The 17,943-nt window shown below is 36.0% G+C and overlaps 1 protein-coding gene across 4 annotated transcripts in view; it reads right to left on the reverse strand.

The window, feature by feature from the left end:
• The window catches only part of CSRNP3 (cysteine and serine rich nuclear protein 3), a 112,636-nt gene that overhangs the window by 69,723 nt on the left and 24,970 nt on the right, over window positions 1-17,943 (reverse strand). Inside the window, exon 2 of one of the 4 annotated variants that reach the window (XM_026852658.1) lies at window positions 15,596-15,686. The exons of 2 other annotated variants lie outside the window; for them this stretch is intronic. The gene's annotated coding sequence lies outside the window, so the exon portion shown is untranslated. The remainder of the gene's footprint in view (window positions 1-15,595; window positions 15,687-17,943) is intronic. One more of the 4 variants, XM_026852660.1, reaches the window with a different exon arrangement.

Raw genomic sequence — 17,943 nt, forward strand, 5'->3', positions numbered from 1 at the left:
ACAAAATTATAAATTTAAATAATATTTTATATTCATTAAAAACCTAATATTTACCTAAGCATTTTTTTTACTGGAATAAGTGAATATTCTAAATTCAAAATTACAAAAGAACTTACATAAAAAGATAAATATTTAATGATTTTTTTTTTTTTTTAACCAGTACATTAGCAGTATCAGGGACCCATTTTGGAATATTTGGAGATAATTTAACTCGTACTGCAGAGTGAATTCCCAGCTAGTGATGATAAATGGACATCTTTTCTCCAACCTGAACACTGGTACTGAACACATAATTAGCCATATTATTAACATTGCAAAAATGCAGCTATTCTATGAAATAGTCAATTATCTCTGGAATAATTCATAGCATTTTGAATATATAAGACAGCAAAAAGAAACTGTTTTCTCATTAACATTCCACAAATGAAATACCTACTCATTCTATTTAAGATCTCCCTCGTTAGAATAAATAACAGCTTGTTGCTCATTCTTGGCATTCTTATGGTCATATGGAAGTCAGTGGAAGTTTTGTACTGATTTGCATGGAAGAAGGGACAAGCGTGACAAACACAGATTCATGCACTTTACTGTGTCGTCATGCAAACCAGTGACAAAACTCCCTGTTTCTTTATTGTTCTCGGCATCATGTATTATTAGGTTTTCTAACAGTTGATACGCAGTCTCTGTGATTACACTGAATTATAAAAGATAGGTAGTAAAGGATCCAGAATTACCCACAACTAAATCCAGTGATGCAGATCTTATACATTCTCACATTAATTTTGTTTAATAAAAAATTCCATTACCAAGGATGAGTGTATTTTAAAGTGCCACCATTTTTGTCTACCCCAAGACACAGACCAAGCAGATGGTTTGTGACTGAGAACCTTCTAAATCTCTTAAGCAGGAAACACTACTGCGTATACATTAATGAGAAGAAATGAAAGCAGACTAGATGGGTTGCTAACGAACAGCTGGTTTAGCTACAGTTATGCATATTTTTTTCCCCTGGCGATATCATTGATGATGTCACGATGCTAGTGTAGGAAGACATAAACAAAAGGCAGGCATTTTTGCTGCAGTAACACTAGGGGAAAAAGAAAAAACAAATGTTTGACAGATGGAAAGAACAAAAACTGATCAGAAAAAGAGTACTACTGTCACATTTTCTGGATGTCGTTGTATACACTGTGGAGCACTTCTCAAATCCTGAAAGGAGGTTAGAGGAAAACATGTTCAAGGACACGATATAGTTAAACCAGTTAGCAGTAAACTGTTGTTTCTGCAGGAGACAATAGAAGCAAGCAGTCTTCATACTGTAGGAAAGGCAGCCTCAGTTAATCAGTTCTTCAAGGTTGGGGGGAGGGCTTCAATCCTCCACAGTGGAATTTGGGATTCCCTAATTCTAATTTGATATTTTTAGGTAGCTAAATTATATTCCACCCCATACTCTCTTCTTACAGGTTTACTAAATAGAAGGAAGTCTTTGTCAGAGCCATTTTGTTGAATTTCTGCCCAAATATAGTATCAAGGAAGTGCTTTTTACCATCATGAAAGGAGTTAAAGATCACCCAAGAGTTTCACAGTAGCCAGAACCTGGACCTCCCTTGTCACTCCATAGTAGGAAGAGCTCCAAATGACACCATACTTTCTGGTATCCCTCCTGTAAGAGACCAGACTTATTCGGGAGAATCCAAATTCAACTCTCTTTGAAACAACAGTGGGAGAATGATATGCAAATGCTTAGCAGTCTCTTCCACCCAAAGTCTCCCAAGGAGGTTGAGGTAAGCAAGGACTCTCTCTTCTCTAATAAAAGGTTCCTTGTGAATCCAAACAAAAGCAGAATCAAGAACCTGCTGACAAATTGTAGATAAGGGCAAACTGTCAGATCCCACATCTGCTTTGTAGGAAAAGCAATTCACGGTAACATTCTTATGCTTCCCCATCCCACGGAAGCAACGGTAAAAGGGAATTCTAAGGAAATGTGGACTCTGAATCATCCTCATCATTAGTAAAGAATAATTACATAAAGCCTGGTTTATTCTACCCTATATGAATTTAAGCTTGAGTACTTTTACAAGGTTATATGCACTGAAATAAAGATCTTGCACAAAATTTAAAACAAACAAACAAACAAATGAAAACCAAACCTCCAAACCCACAACAACCACCCAAAACCAGCCATATTCCACAAAACAGCCTATGATTTGAACTTCAAATCATTCCCACCTTACAGAACTACATTATTTTGTTAGGTATTTAGTTTAATCTGCTGTTCAGTATCCTGTATCATAGTTGGATGAATCAGATATGAATCAAAATAATTATTGGGACAGTACTGTTCAATTTCACAAAATAAAAAGTGGCAACCTTCACTCAATGCCTTAAAGGGCTGAATCCCGTATCTTGCATTAAATTGCAAAAGCTCCTGTTTCTCCAAGTACATCCGAAATGCAACAGCTTCCACACCAGCTGAGAAAAAGAGGGTTCTGCAGTCTAGTGCCAAAAAAGATCTCAAGTCCAGGATTTATGAAATGTGTTCAGCAGACCATACATGCTCTACTCCAGCTCTTACAAAAACCATGGTTCGCAGGCCATGGTTTGCATTTTATGAGCTACAGCAGCAGAACTCCAAATGTCTCAGCATTGGCTTTTAGGTTTGAAAGTAGATGGTTTGTGATCACTCCTTTGATAAGATCTATAAACCTTGCCCATGCAAACTCCTCTAATTTGAGCTCAGGATGATGCATAGCTGCAAATTTCCCATAGAAGTCTGCCATTACTGAAGAATTTCTGCAGAATTAAAAATGCACATCTATGAGAGAAAACAGTGTAATACTAATTAAAGCTCTCCATCTTAAGTTACTGTCAGTAACACTGGGGTAGGATAATCTTAAGTATAAATTCTACATATTTCTTTCTAGATCAAATGTAATTTAATCAAATAAATTTCCTTACTCTGGAATGTCCTGCTTTCTCTGGATACACCACAGTCACAGCTAAACTATCTTCAAGTAGTGCCACATTAACTACTCGGTTTCAAATACTGGGGCCTGATGGATTTCAGTAGCCTGCCAGAAAGAATAACATACTTTGGGTTCCTGAATTACACAAATATGAAAAACTTTCTAATTCCTAAATGACATTTCCAGCAAAGGTACAACCATATTTTGCAATAAGGGTCAGTGAAATGCAGGAAAACAGACAAAATCTATTTGAAAGGTAAGAAAACATTCTTGGCTCAACAGATGGACTGAGAAAGCAGCTTCTAACTGAAGGACAAGCCTGTGAGAAGCTGTTCTCATTTCTGGCACCTTAGCAATCTCCTCCGGACTTCATACAGTGACCCCTAGCATGTCAATATAAGGTTGTCAGTGCCACCCTTCACTCCTATTTCTGGCACATTTGCCCTGTCATGTCAATTTGAATGACACCATGTACAGTTTCCTTTCTTTCTGACTCTTAAACAGTATCTCCATAACCAGAAGCAACTTCCTAGATCAAGTGGTGCAAAGCAAGCAGAGTAACAGTGAAATCTCTTTACACATACTATGAGGTATACAACAGCATATAATTTTTAGCACAACAGTTCTTCAAAACAACCTCGTTTTTAATGATACATTCCTGCTACATCTTAAAATACCTGCATTTTTCTAAGATAAAATAAACCTTCTCATCAGGGCGGTATCTCAGAGCAAAGTGCACTTCCTTTCAGAAAATACCTGAATGGTACTATGAATTAGAGGAGCTACTGTATGCAAACAAAAATACTTCTCCGTAGTAAACATACAGAGTTTCTTTCTCCTTTCACAACCTTTCTTAAAACTGCTAGTTAGCTACCAAAATCAATGAGCATATTAACTTTGGCAGGCAAATTAAGATACTGAAAGGTGTATAGCCAAGCAGCAAAAGAATGTCTTGACTGCTGTTGCATTAGATGATGCATGTGACTGATGCATAATCAAAGCAATTAATTTTGGTTCGCTGTAACAGCTGATACAGCCATCATCCAAAACACCAGCAGAGCATAGAGTTTCTCAAATAAAACAAAGTTTTATTTTAAAGAGCAAACTGCTTATTACCTTGTTTAAAAACAAACAAAAAAAAGACTTAGAAGGTGGCAGATACTTTTGAGGATTGCCTGTGCTGTCATGTATGTGCTTCATCAACCAGCTTCGGTCCAGCCAGTTTCCATGACGGCTCAAGACATAACAACATGATCCATGCTGAGAGAAATTCAGAAGTACACAGAGCCATGCTTGGTGTGGTTAGAAATTTCTGGACAAACAAATGAAACAAAGGTGCTTTTTCATTTTTAATTAACTGACATACTCTCTACTCCATCCATTTTCTCTTGCTTGGTTACTAAGCACACCTTTTCTCATAGTATCATTTTCCAATTTACAAATTTCACTTGACTGATGACCAGCAAAAAGTTTAAAAATAAAGATATTTGAAGCAAGCATGATACCTAATATTTTCTCTTTTTCTTCAACTATCTCATTCTTCTAGTCCCCCTTTATACTACAATAAACCAAAAAGAAGTTTACTGAGTCAACGCAGTTGAAACAGGAGTAAAATCCAGTCAGGAGAAAACAGACCATCTTTCCTAACTGCACTTGTCATTAACAGAACTTCCTAAAGCACCACTGTTGCTAAACCAGCAACACTGCCTCATTCCTTGCTTTCACAATTTCCATAATGGAGCAGACAAGCTTTTTAGTTTTTATCTTCCACTGGAAGATGAATCTTTCATTGTCACAATCTTTGAATTTGTTCCTGTCTACCATAAACACAAGTATTTTAATTCAAGCAGAGACAAATAAAAATGTAATAGACACACAGATCTAAGCAGCAACATAATTTTTTACATTTTATAGCAGTTAGTTTATGAAGCATCCCAACTTACAACACAATACATTTTCAGTGCACTACTTAGAATAAAATACATGGTGGACTTTTAATCTTGTAGGCAAGAAGATATCTAGATTCTAAAATAAGGTGTCTGTCTTCAATTGCTAAACATCAGTTTAGGATCTTATTCCACAGGAAGTGAATCCACTGAAACACTTCTTCCCACCTGTGTACATCCCACATACCACCTTAGATCTGTCATTTAAAGCTTAAAAGGACACTAAATTCTAGGTTGTATGGTAACTTTTCACTGTTCCAAATAAGCTTTAAAGACTAGAAACTGATTCTCGAATAATTCTGTACATTTTCATTTGGCCAGCATTGATTTCTTTCCCTTACATGTATCCAGCAGAGCTTGAAAATAATTATTTACTTCTTTGTGTACCAGCATCACTTATAACGTCAGCACAGCATTGGGAATTTTATTGCTTATGTTGACTCTTCTCTACCAGCAGAACACAACACATTTTTCCCCCATATGTTCCATGACAGCAGACTACATTAAGAACATAAAAGCATTTTGCAGAAGATGTCCCTCCTCATAACCCTAAAAACACAGTAATGATTTCACTTCCCTTGAAATCAGTGTTAAAGAAATTAAAGGCAAAATTCTATCATGTATTTTAGCATCTCAAATAAGCTTCACAGCATATATACAAGACTCTCATCAAGTTAAAACCTGAACCACTATACTCTTAGAGCAAACTTTTTACTAATGTTCTAAAGCTTCATAAAGTAAGCCCCTCCAATTCAGAAATATGCTTTGTACGGAACACTGCAATTTCTTTCACATAGGAAGATTAAATAACCACAGAGGAGAGTTCTAGGATGTACTGGTATAAATCCATGACTTCAACAATCAAAATGGACTGCTGATTTATATCTTGATCACACAGTTTTCAACTCATGTTCAAAGACACACTGTGTTTTCAGTCTAATTTTCTGAGAGTACAAAGGATAACTGCAGTAGTCACATGACCTGAAACTGTGCAAGCATCAACATTTCCGCAACATGTTCAAGTTTGGAAGTTCTTTTGTAGAAGCAGTAATCAAGTGACTTTTTAATCTAAGAGTTCCACCTAAAAGGCATCAGGACTAAAAACTTCTATTAGAGCATTTTTATAGCCCAAATGTCTATCAAGATTTCAGCATTTCAGAAACCTTGATGGATTTTTTTTTTTAATTAAACTACTTGATATCTACCAGCTGCAAGACTTAATGTTCCAGCCAGATTTTTGCTCACAATATTAAGTGGATACATTTATCACCCCAACTGAAGTACAATAGCCAAGAGCGAATATGTCAGGCTACAGTCCCTAAAAAGTGCAGTTTTTTCAGCCTCTTGTGTTGGTGCACCTTCAGTGGACAAAAGTTGATTTTTTTCTTCTAAAATCATTATTTAACACCCTTACAGTAAATAGGTTAAAAAAAAAAAAAAAAAGTAAGACTTCCAACCAGGAATATATTCAAATACTTTGAATAAGGTTTACTGATTTATGGCACAGACAAAACCTGGACTATAGGGACCACTGGTATGAGCTGATAGGAAGTTGCATCATCTGGCAGTTTCCTATGTTGCAAAAAAGAAGCAATTGCTACCTCAGTGTGATTTTTGGCATCCCTGCAATTAATGTCATTTCTCAATCAGATTTATTGCTTTGGCCTGGCATCTTTAAGCATTGAGGATAACATTGTCTCCGTCACAGTATTTTTCCATTTAGGAACGTGAGGACCCTGTTTATTTCTGATATAGTAAGTGGAGATACTACTAGTCTTGTCAGATATTTAGGAAGAGTGTAGTCAACGTGTCTGGTTTGACCTTCCAGGTTACAGCAAAGGTGCAAGCTGACAGCAGCAGCTGTCATTTGCTGTTAACAGACTTTTACCAGATCAACAGCTCAAGCTCACAGAGGAACTCACCAGTTTTGTGACTGAAGAGCAGGAAGTCAAGGTCCTTGGCTGCCTTGTTCCATCTCCAGGGGTGGGCAGATTTCAGTGACCCTACCACTGCTCTAGCCGCCTGCCTGGAACGGCTCTCCTTCTGCCCTACGTCTGCTGTCAGTAGCAGTTACATAAGTCTCCAGGATACAGGATCATAAATGCAGACTTCGGACATTTAAGATTTCAAGAAGTATAAAGATTTCCCAGGGCCAACTGTTCTACTTTCCAGACCAAAAGATGTTCTCACTGCCCTGGACGTCTCGTATTGAGAGATAGGAGTGGCTCCATTTACATGCAGAAAACATATTTCATGTGATTTACAATGGCAATAACTTAATAACTGTGCATTGTGTATCCTGCAGTTTTGTTATTACCTCCAGGGCTATGAGAATTCCTGAAAAGTTGTCATATTTAGCTTGTAACATACTTAAAACAGCATATTGGTACATAGTCTTGTGCTGATCATCTTATTCTTTTCCTGCAGTTGCAAACTCTTAAAAAAGTTGCATTCATAATTATACTGGAACAGACCCAGGTCAACAACTGCTAGCCTTGTTGTGGCATTCAGTATGTCAAATGACACAGGCAAAGTTTGCAGAGAAAAGCAGGATCTTTAAGTAGACAAAATGAGATGACTAGGAAAATTGAACCCTTTGAGGACATAAGAAAGGGGTCATACACACAAGTCTGCCTAACTTTCTAACTGTAGAAGTTCACCTAATTAAAAAAATACTAATTCCCCACAAATTTTGCCTGGTGGTTATTCTTCGAACGCATTTTTTAAGGCCAGAGTTGTGTCTTACTTGAGATGGAAAATACTAAAAAGTCTGCTTAAGATTTTTTTTTTTTTTTTTTTGCTTCACAGCTGAGTTCAGTTAATATCTTGGAGGACAGACAAACTGCTTATTGGAAAACAATCAACAGTAAAAGTCTGAGAGGGATACATCTATTATTAGCATAGATATAAATTAACTTTTTTTTTTTTTAAGATTAGCCAGGAAAAGTACAGATGGAAAAGAAAAGGCCACTGAAAATATAACCATATAAAAATTTGTAGGATAGGGAAGGAAAAAACCAAAGTGCCCTTTCAAAAATAAACTGAGTAACAATTTGAGAAATAGAAGAATCAAGAGTGGAAAAAAAAGCACAGGTAAGCCAACATTTCAGAAGATGAAATGTGGCAAACTCTTAAAGATGGGTTGTGGAAGGTAAGGCTGAAATGTTATTTCCTAGATCTTAGAATAGACATTTGTATCTAATATGTAGATGAAGAAAATATAGCACATGGGTCCTCAAATAACAGAATGACAAAGTAAACATATGAGAATATCAGAAATACCACACCGTGACACTGACTGCCAACTTATGCTAGGAACACAGTTCTATTCATTAAAAAAGAAATAAAAAGCAATTCCCTTGCATTCAAACCCTTCAGCAAACTCAAAGGCAAAATTCACAAAGTGTAATGTGCACTGAGCAAAAAGTGGAATATATGAAAGCTATCCCTTGGATTTTGTGTAGTAGAGAGAATTAGATGAAAATACACCAATGACCTCAGACTACTACGGATGAGGGTGGGGAAAGCCAAACCCCACAATACTAGACCCACACACAGCTGAGTCTCATCTAGCCTGAACCATAGCTGGAGTAAAAATTCCTGCCTGTCCACACATCCAGTGTTTGATTCAATCTAAGCATAGAAACAAGGTGACTCTGCTAGTGGTAGGAGCCTGGAACTCTGTCCAACACCCAGTCATCAGCCAAAGCCACATCTTCAAAAAACAAAGCCAAAAATTCAGAGGCCCACTTACACATTAAATGTCAAATACAGTGTAGGGGAATAGTAAACAGTGGGTAACCAATGAGGACTCTCAAGCCATAGCCTGATTGTGTACAATTCAACAGCAGGAATAAAAACTAGCAACAAATAGCACGCATTCTTATTAGAGAAATATTACAAAGAAATTTCCAAGCACTTACTAATTGCTACACAACTGTTATTTTCATTATACAGGTGTTACTAATACTTTAACAAATGATGTATTTCAGAACTTTTCTCTGAACTCTTAAAATGGATAACCTGTCTAACTGCTAATATTGTAGTGGCAGCAGAGACCTGAAATCAATTTCCATAAACAGTTAAACCCTCTCATTTTTAATGAGTAATTTTGTGAGACCTCAAGCAGTTCAACTATTTCATGCCTAGATTCTCCATATTAACGAACAAAAAATAATTGGACAACATCTTATTGTTACTTATCCAACAACTGTGCTCTTAGTGATTAAAGTAAAAGATTTGCTTTGAGACCACCAGTTAGACAGAATCTGTCTCATTGAACAAGTCAAAATAATTATATGAAGAAAATCAATCAGGAGTTATTTTGCACTTTTATCAATAACAAAGTAAAAAAAAAAAAAAAAAAAAGGAAAAATATAGTGGCAAGTCTGAAAATTTAAGCCTGATACCTGATATGAACTCTACAATTCTATTTCTAAGTAACAGCAGTAAGCGGATGGGAAATTACTGTTTCTTCTGATATAGGGTGATATCCTGTTACTTCAATTTACGAAAAAAAAAAAAAGATAATTCCTCAGGAAAAATTTAAAGCATTACTTTAGTACACACAAAGTGGTTAAAAGCCATTTATTTCTTTTCTCAAAGACAATCCCTACTAATTGCTGTAGTTGTGGAAATACATTTTGTGGGAAAGGATAATAAAGACTACTTGTCAAATTGGTCATGTCATTATTTCGTTGCACAATCCAAACAGTAGAGCCTGACCCATTCCCAGCACACTGAATATCAGCCTACAGAAAAGGAGCCATGCATTCTGACCTTTCTTGCTAGTTTCTTCTGACCTTTCTGACCTCATTAGACTTCTATAAAGAAAATAAAGGAGCTGTTGGGTACTCTTGATGGATTAGAAAGAACAAGAATGTATCTAGGACTTAAGTACTAAACTGGACCACTGAATTATAATGATTTTCAAACAATCAAAATGATAATAGGGATGATGATGAGGAGGAAACAGAGGTAGTAAGAAATAGATTGTTAAAATATTTAAGTGCAAATATGCTTTTTTGAAATTGTTCATCAGCATCCTTAACCCTTTATTCTGCTGTAATCTTAAATAGTTGGATTTTTAAAGCCCATCTGAGTGAGAACAGATATTAAAAAAAATTGGTCCCATCATAGTTACTCTCATTAAACATGAATATAACTTAAGCACCTTTCCGAAAGAGGTCTTTAATCTCTCCTGGCCAGATTTATTTAATGAATTCTTCAAATTCCCAGAGGAAGGAAACTAGAGCCTAGAATACAATTCTCTGAAGTCCTTGTGTCACATTTCAAACACTGCATCATATTATCAACAAAATCTGTATCTTTACAGACAAAAGGGTATAGATACTATGAAAGTGCTTATTCTTTACATAATACAGAGCTTCTCCAGTGTAATTAGTTCGGATTTTTAAACTGGTTACCAAAACGGACAACTTATAAATTTTTATAGCTTACATAATAAAAAGGACAAATTGTATAAATTAATTTTTCTCACTAAATATTTGGGTTTGGCATCCCCAGTAAATAATTTTTTTTTTTGCCTAATACTGGTGTCTGAGCAAAACTCTCAGAAAGGAAGCCACAGCCCCACAAATTACAATAAAAAACTCTAGTACTATTAGAGAAATTTGGTAGCAGAGGTTGTCCAAGTTGGAACACGGGATACATGCCTTTTTATCTTTTTACTCTGTATTTCTAACTTCTAGAGAGAAAAGTGCTATAGCCACAAAAATCTTCCAAGGTGCCATATATTGTGATTTCTGAATAAAACTCTTGTACTGAACCACTGGAAAATGTTTAAAGGAAGAGAAGAATTTTTCTTTATATGCTTAACTACTCCTAAAAGAAGACATTAGTAGATAGGCTGAACTCCGCCAAAGGGTTCAGGCTTTATTATGCTATGCATTAAAATGCATGCACCATCACATAAAATTAAATTGTGTCCTTTTAAAAAAATAAGACTATGCCATTTGCTCCTGAAATATCCTCTGTTCAGTTGTCTGGCAGTTTTATAGATCCTGGCATGGGAAAACTGTTGCATTTGTGGCAGCAGGGATCATCCCCTTCAGAAAGTTATAGCCTTTGGTAAATCTCCGCATGTCTCGCGCCTCTCCTGCGCTGAGTACACACGCTAGCACCAAGACAGCACCACTGAAGAGGATGTATATACTGAATTTGTGCAGTAACCCTCACCTGGGTTTATCCCCACCAGCTAAAATGTCTTAAAGCAGCATCTAGATCCAGATACTGTAATAGAGCACACAGAGCTAAGTTAGATGACACAGCCGTTAAAAAACGACTTAATCAGGTTTCTGCTACAGATTTCACAGTTGCTGTATCTGGGAAGCTGTTCCAGCACAATTAGATTAGTAATTTATGCAGTCTCTCTGCTCCCCCCCCACCCATTTAAAACAATGGATTAAGATTTGAATACAGACATCTCCATCACCATTCAGATCTTGTCAGAGTCATTTCAAGAGTTGTAGACGAATTTTAGTTTGGTTTTTGTTTTGGAGTGAGTTTGTTTTGTTGTGGGTTTTATTTTCCCCTTTGTTGTTAGCCAGAGACTAGGGCATGAAGATAAATGGTAGAGAGGAACCTTGTGTTTAGACATTGTGGGGGTGGGGTGTGGAAGCAGAATTGTTATCCCGGTAGCAATTGCTCCCTCTGTGTATGGTAGAGACACAACCCATTTCATCAAAATTGTATTTGTCATCTTCCAGGTATGCACAAATTTCTATCATTTGTCTGCCCTGTAATTGAAAGATAAATTCAAATCCAGTAAGATACAGACAGGGCAAACCACTCCAGAAATGGAAAAGTGGCTTTGCTTGATGCATCAAAGCATATACCTTAATACGCTTGCTCTTTTGAGGCTGTGATGACTATTGACAATTCTGAGGAAGGCTGATCCACAGGGAGAAATTAAGTGGAGGCTGTTGTGACACTGTATGGGAAGGGAGTTATAGAGGGTGTCTGTAAATCGAGGAAAAGATAGGTTACTGCCTGAGGAAGAAGGTACAGAAGTGACATGATGCTTGAACCGGCAGACTGTAGCCTGTCACGAAACAACTGCAGAATAAGCACTTCTAAAGCTACTTTAAACTTAACTGGTTAACATAAAAGCCTTTTCAAAGAAGTTTCATTGTAATTCTGTGCAGATCCCACTTACCTGAGGTTAAATTATCGATTTTCCCAGCTTGTCCTTGTTTTGGAATTTGCTTATTCCTATTAATTAGCTAAACCAGTTAACTTGCCACTTAAAAAGCACATAGAACAAAACTGCACCTCACAAAAGTAAGGGCAGGCAGAAAAATAAATTTTTAAAACCACTAACTGTTCTGTTACGTTGTTCATTTATGTTACTGTGTCACGTATTAGGTTACTTATGTTATTTACTAAATAAAGCCTGGAAAAGGAAGCCCCTTTCAGCTATCTCTTACATAGTCCAGAAATCTAATTCTGAGTACCAAAGGGAGAAGCAGAGAGGAGATGGGAACCCTTATCCTTCCTTCACGTCCCAAATCAAAACAATATGACAAAATCTCGACTTCACACTGCAGGACTGAAATAGCAGATATACCCAGGAATTAGTAGTAGGCATTAAATGACTTCCAGTGTCTGATGATGACCTAGAATTTTAAGTACAATTGTATCAAAAAGTTTTGCAACTGCAGTAACATTTAAGCATCTAAGAAATTAAGTCCAGAAATCTGACACGTTTTCATGCTTACTGAAATAAAGCATTTTATTGATTAAAAAGGACATTTTTAAACAAGTCTAAGATTCTTATAAAATCACATGGTAAGTGAAGAATCACATGCTCTCCTCTTACATGCATTATTGTAAGAATTAGAAAAACGGGAAGGAGAAAGCTGTTGTTTTATCTAAATGGCAATGAATGAGGACACAAACTCCTATACCCAGTGGCTGTGTGTTACTAGCAGGCAGTAGGACTAGGAGTCCAGACTGTTACAAGAATCGGGGGCTCCTCTATGAGGGCTACTTTTCTTTATCCACAGATTTGGCAGTGAGTGAAAGACTCTCCTGTATATTACCTGTACAAAAGCAGATAACAATCTTCTTTTGAAGTCACTTGCAAAACATTCACAAGTTCAACTCATTGAGTCTGCGACAGATTTTGCAAGTAAAATGGTAGCATGGAGCCTACCTATCATGTGCAACTGCATTTCACAAACAATTTTAATTTGCATTTGGTCTTTGCAGGTTGCTTTGCAGGATTTCCTTTTTTTTAATTTCCATTTTTAACAAAACAACAAATGCTAAAATATAAGCAGCAAGATCAGGGCAAGCTTTATCTAGCAAAAAGGTTATGTTAGACACTGGTTCCTTTACAGTACCTTTGAGCTCTAAAGTACTACTTTTAGCAAGACAAGAATGAACAATGTGACACAACATTATTTTACAGAAATTTGATAAAAGTACATAACTGAACTACAAGCCTTCATTCTGTTAAAAATAAGGCTGATTCCTAAATTATGTACTTTTAAGAAATCCTAACATATTTTTCCCTTTATGTAAATATTACAAGATTTGAATTAAGATTAATTTTAATAGAAAATTGTGTTACAGTTTGTTGACAAAAACTTAGTGCATTGGTTTTGGTGATTGCCGGTATTATAGAATCCTTTGTATTGTTCCTCCAGAGCATATGTTTGCATATCTATTAAATGCCAAACCTCTTTACAGATTTGTTACTGCTAGTGAGTCCTGGCAAAGCCTTCTCTGATCTCTAAAACCTATTAAGAGTTAATGAAGTCAAGGGGGAAAAAAATGAAAAGGGAAAACAAAAAAAATCAGCAGAACCCTGAAAAGAAAGTTACACATACAGCATTATCATGTAGATACTAAGTCTTATTTTCAAAAGTTTTTCTTCAATAATGACTGTATGGTTAAGCCTTATGTTGCAAGATTTATTTATATACCATAATTCAAAACCAGTTAAAGTTCTTGTTAAACTACGAAACAAACATAACACACTTCTGAAGATTTTCCCAAAATTTTACATATATATCCTATCTGTCTAGAGAAGGGCACAAATTAACAGTAAGCTATTCAGCTGTCCTAATGTAAATTACTTGGTACTTGAAAATTCCCCACAACCCCCCTCTCTAATGCAGCCACTGAAGGAATATTGGTCTATTACCTTTCTAAATCACATTTTTTAATTACACCCAGCAGTGGAACAACAGTAACACCAAGAATCATTTGGAAAGATTTCCTGCAGCATTTACCAATCTAACTTAATGGAGCACCTCAAGTCAGCGTTACTGTTTTCTGGTTTGTTTTATTTTTTATTATAGTTCCACTTTACAGTACGGTAAGCACACAATTAAGAGGAACACACTACACATCACTTGAGAATAGCAAATGAAAAAAAATTCAATATTGAAAGTGTTACTCTTTCTTAAATTAGTATTATGTGAAAATTCTAATGAATTGACCTTCACTTTTGCACTAAACATGAGGAAAGTTGGGCCAAGTGAGCCTTCGTTAAGCAGCACGTGTCCTCTTCACTGTAGAAGCTCATCAGATAATCAAAATCAGACACAACATAATATATGGCTTAAAGCAGTGGAAGAGAATCAACTGACATCTACCTTCAGTAATGTGTAATAAGGATAATCCAGATAAGATAAAAAGATATCACATAAAAAGTTCATTTGAGTCAGGCTGTAAAAACCTTCAAGAAGGTAAACAGGAAAAGGAGATCAGTAAATCTGTGGTCATGGACTATTGCCCTACATGTGCATGTCCACGTGATGCTGTGCATAAGCAGCATAATACTATATTGAGACCCACAGTCATTCATGAAAAGCAAAGTTTAATGTCATGCTAAATCCATAATCCAAACAGACCCTTCAGGATAAATTAACTACACTTGTGCTTGCTGATTCTTCCTTCATTAGTATATGGAGCATTTAAAAATGACATTCTAATATCAAACATCTAAAAGATAACAATTATACACATTTTTCAGTATCTGAGCAAAGCTTACAACAAATTATGAACACGTTATCCAAGAGAAGATGCCATTATAATTTTCTAGCTATTTTTCAAGTATTTTAAATTACTTTGTGACATTATTAAAATATTACACTGATTACACACAGTTCTCTGAACACATTTCCTACTTGAGATGAGTTGGCTAGCTCTTTGTGGATGAATAAATCATGTCTATTACTTCCAGTCTTTGGGAAAAGTAAACTACATCATGATGTGACGAATTAAAATACAAATTTAAAAGTACTTTTTCAGATAACTTTGAGATTCCTTTTCCAAAATATTAACCAGCTTATACTTTTGCAAGCAAGTGAAGAAAGATGCAATATGCAATAATTCATTCATTTACAAACACAGGCAACAAGTTAGGAACATTTCTCCTATATAAATCTAATTACATTGGAAGCTGCTGATGATGCTGATGTATACTAATGCAGTAGCTTTTAGCATGAATTTTAAGCATTTTTAAACAGAAAGTTGCAGCTGGAAAGTGGAATTTTTTACTAATGTTGCTCCAAAATTGCTAATAAAAATCTCTGCGGAGATGTAAAATATAACATCATGTTTTGTACCATCAAATGGTACAAAATTGAAATTGGGCCTGCATGATTGTACAGATATATGCACGTGAATAACTGCTACTGTACTACTGACCTTGTGATCTCAAAGAACGCCAGTTTCTCTCAGGAGATTTTTAGACCTCTGATATCATGTTTTCAGTCTGTAGACATTTCCTTAATCTGTCCTTAAAAAAATGAAATTCATGTCTCATTACTGTTAAAACGATACCATAAACTTTTAGAATTTCTATCAAAGTATTAGTAATGCCTTATGCACACTCACAGAATAAACAGAAAATTCAGTTTGTTTGCAATGAAATCAATTACCATATTAGGAAAAAGAAGTTAGAACAGTATGTGAGTCACATGTATGAGTAAGCCACAGAAGTTATTTTAACAAAATATTTAATTACTGCAAACAAGTATTGACTAACTTATAAAATATTTTATATTTCTGAAGATCAGACCTGTCTTTTTAGTATAAATGATCATACAACCTTTGAGCACATAGCCAGTGCACACATTTGGTTTCTGGTACACATGAGCTACTTTGCTCTGACACAACAGGGAGTCTGAAAATGTCCCTGTATTTCACTGAACAGAACAAAATTCAGTAACTGCAAGGACAATTAAACATTAATCCTTCTCACCAAGGCAGGTGACAGACTTGCCATCTGTTGGAAGTCCTTAAAGCAAGGTTTGCTATCTTCCTAAAAGGCATTTTTGGATATAGTTTTTGAAAAAGAAAAAAAAGAAAAAAAAAAAAGGAAAAAAAACAAAACAAAACAAAAAAAAACAAAAACCACATTTGGTCCATACTGCACACTTGTGGACATAGCTGTGGTAAATAGATAAGGGACTGTTGGCACAAACCAGCAACAGGTCTGGATTTGCCATTACAGATGCTCGTGTGTGTCACTTTCCATTCTGGCCCCTGACACTTGTGATCCTCCTTTAAAAACACGTCAGAATCTTAGTTCAGTATTTCAGATCAACTTGCAGAGAATCAGAAAGGAATATTAATTTCAACATTTCTGAATGTAGAATCTGGTTTCTATGGTTTGACTGATCATTTTTCATCTTCTTCTGTGGCACTGAAAGCTGAGCACAGCTGGAGACAGGCTTATGGCCAGAAGCAGTGGAGAGACACTTCAAATGTGCCTGGAAGGTATTCTGTGCTCACAGCTAGTTCCTAATGACATGATTACAAAGCAGCTTTGGTACAGACTCCAGTTAGACCTCTAGCAATTTTCATATCCTCCTTCAGCACAGGCCGTGACTCTCTGGGCATACAACTCCTACACCGTGTCTTTGCTATGATCCTGAGCATCCGTAGTGCAACTCTTGCTACTGCACCATTCTCTATTTAAGGCACGTTTAAGATTTTTAGGATCAAAATAATGTGGGAAATCAAAAGGTTTTGATCATGATACAGGAGGTTTAGGTGATAATTAAAGTCTGCATCATAAAGGCAAACTAGATCAACTCCCAAAAGCATTTAGTACTGTCTGTATTGCACAATTAGTTAGTATTTATTGCCAGTACTACTGCTGCTGTTTGCATGTATGTGGTGTTGGCAGATGGACACAGTGCATACCACTCAAGCTTTCTGGAGCAAGAAAGAGGATAAAAACCAAAAAGTGTTTTATTTTTTGAGGTATGCAAACAAATGAGTTGCTAGCTAATCTAATGACACATGACTGAAGTGATGGAGCATAGCATGCCACATAGTATAGATCAAACTGAGCAGGCTGTGTGAACTTAAGAGCAATAGACAGGGCTACAAAAGATGGGTGGACAGAGAAGGGAAAGAAGGAAATATAGGAGAAATCAGGAGGTGGTTCCATTATCAACTGCAGGATGTATTTGATCTTGTACATGTGAACAGCAAGGAAGGACTGTAAAATACATGCAGTGGTCCATAAAGTAATGAGGGAAGATACATTTGTCCCAAACAAGTCTCTATTTTAGCTTTTCTCTGTCCTTAATTTCTGTGAAACTAAAGATTCCTTCACATTACAAAATATAATAAACAATTGAAAGTAGAACAGGGTTTTTACCTAAATATCAAAGTCACCCAAACAAAAAGCATTTAATGTAAACCCTTTCTCTGAGAGCCTGTTTTAACAGAACTTTCTGAAAATCCAGACCTGGCTCATCTGCAAGCCAAAGTTCTAGACAAATCACAACATTTAATGACTTCATTAGGCATGTACTCTAGTCCAACACTTACCCTTCTGTGTTAATCTTATTATGAGAAATGTATATTTTAAATGCCAACTCAAGCTTTAATTCAAATGTCACACATTGTCCTCTCTTTTGGCTGCTCTTTTCTCTAACAATGTCTGCAGTATATTCTCATTTTTTGAGAAAATTCTTACTTCCTTAAAGGCAACGACAAGCTGAATTTACTAATGCCAAAAGCATTTTTGATGCTTACTC

This window comes from Athene cunicularia (genome assembly GCF_003259725.1).
Source record: "Athene cunicularia isolate RWA chromosome 7 unlocalized genomic scaffold, athCun1 chr7_part1, whole genome shotgun sequence".
Lineage (NCBI taxonomy): Eukaryota > Metazoa > Chordata > Aves > Strigiformes > Strigidae > Athene > Athene cunicularia.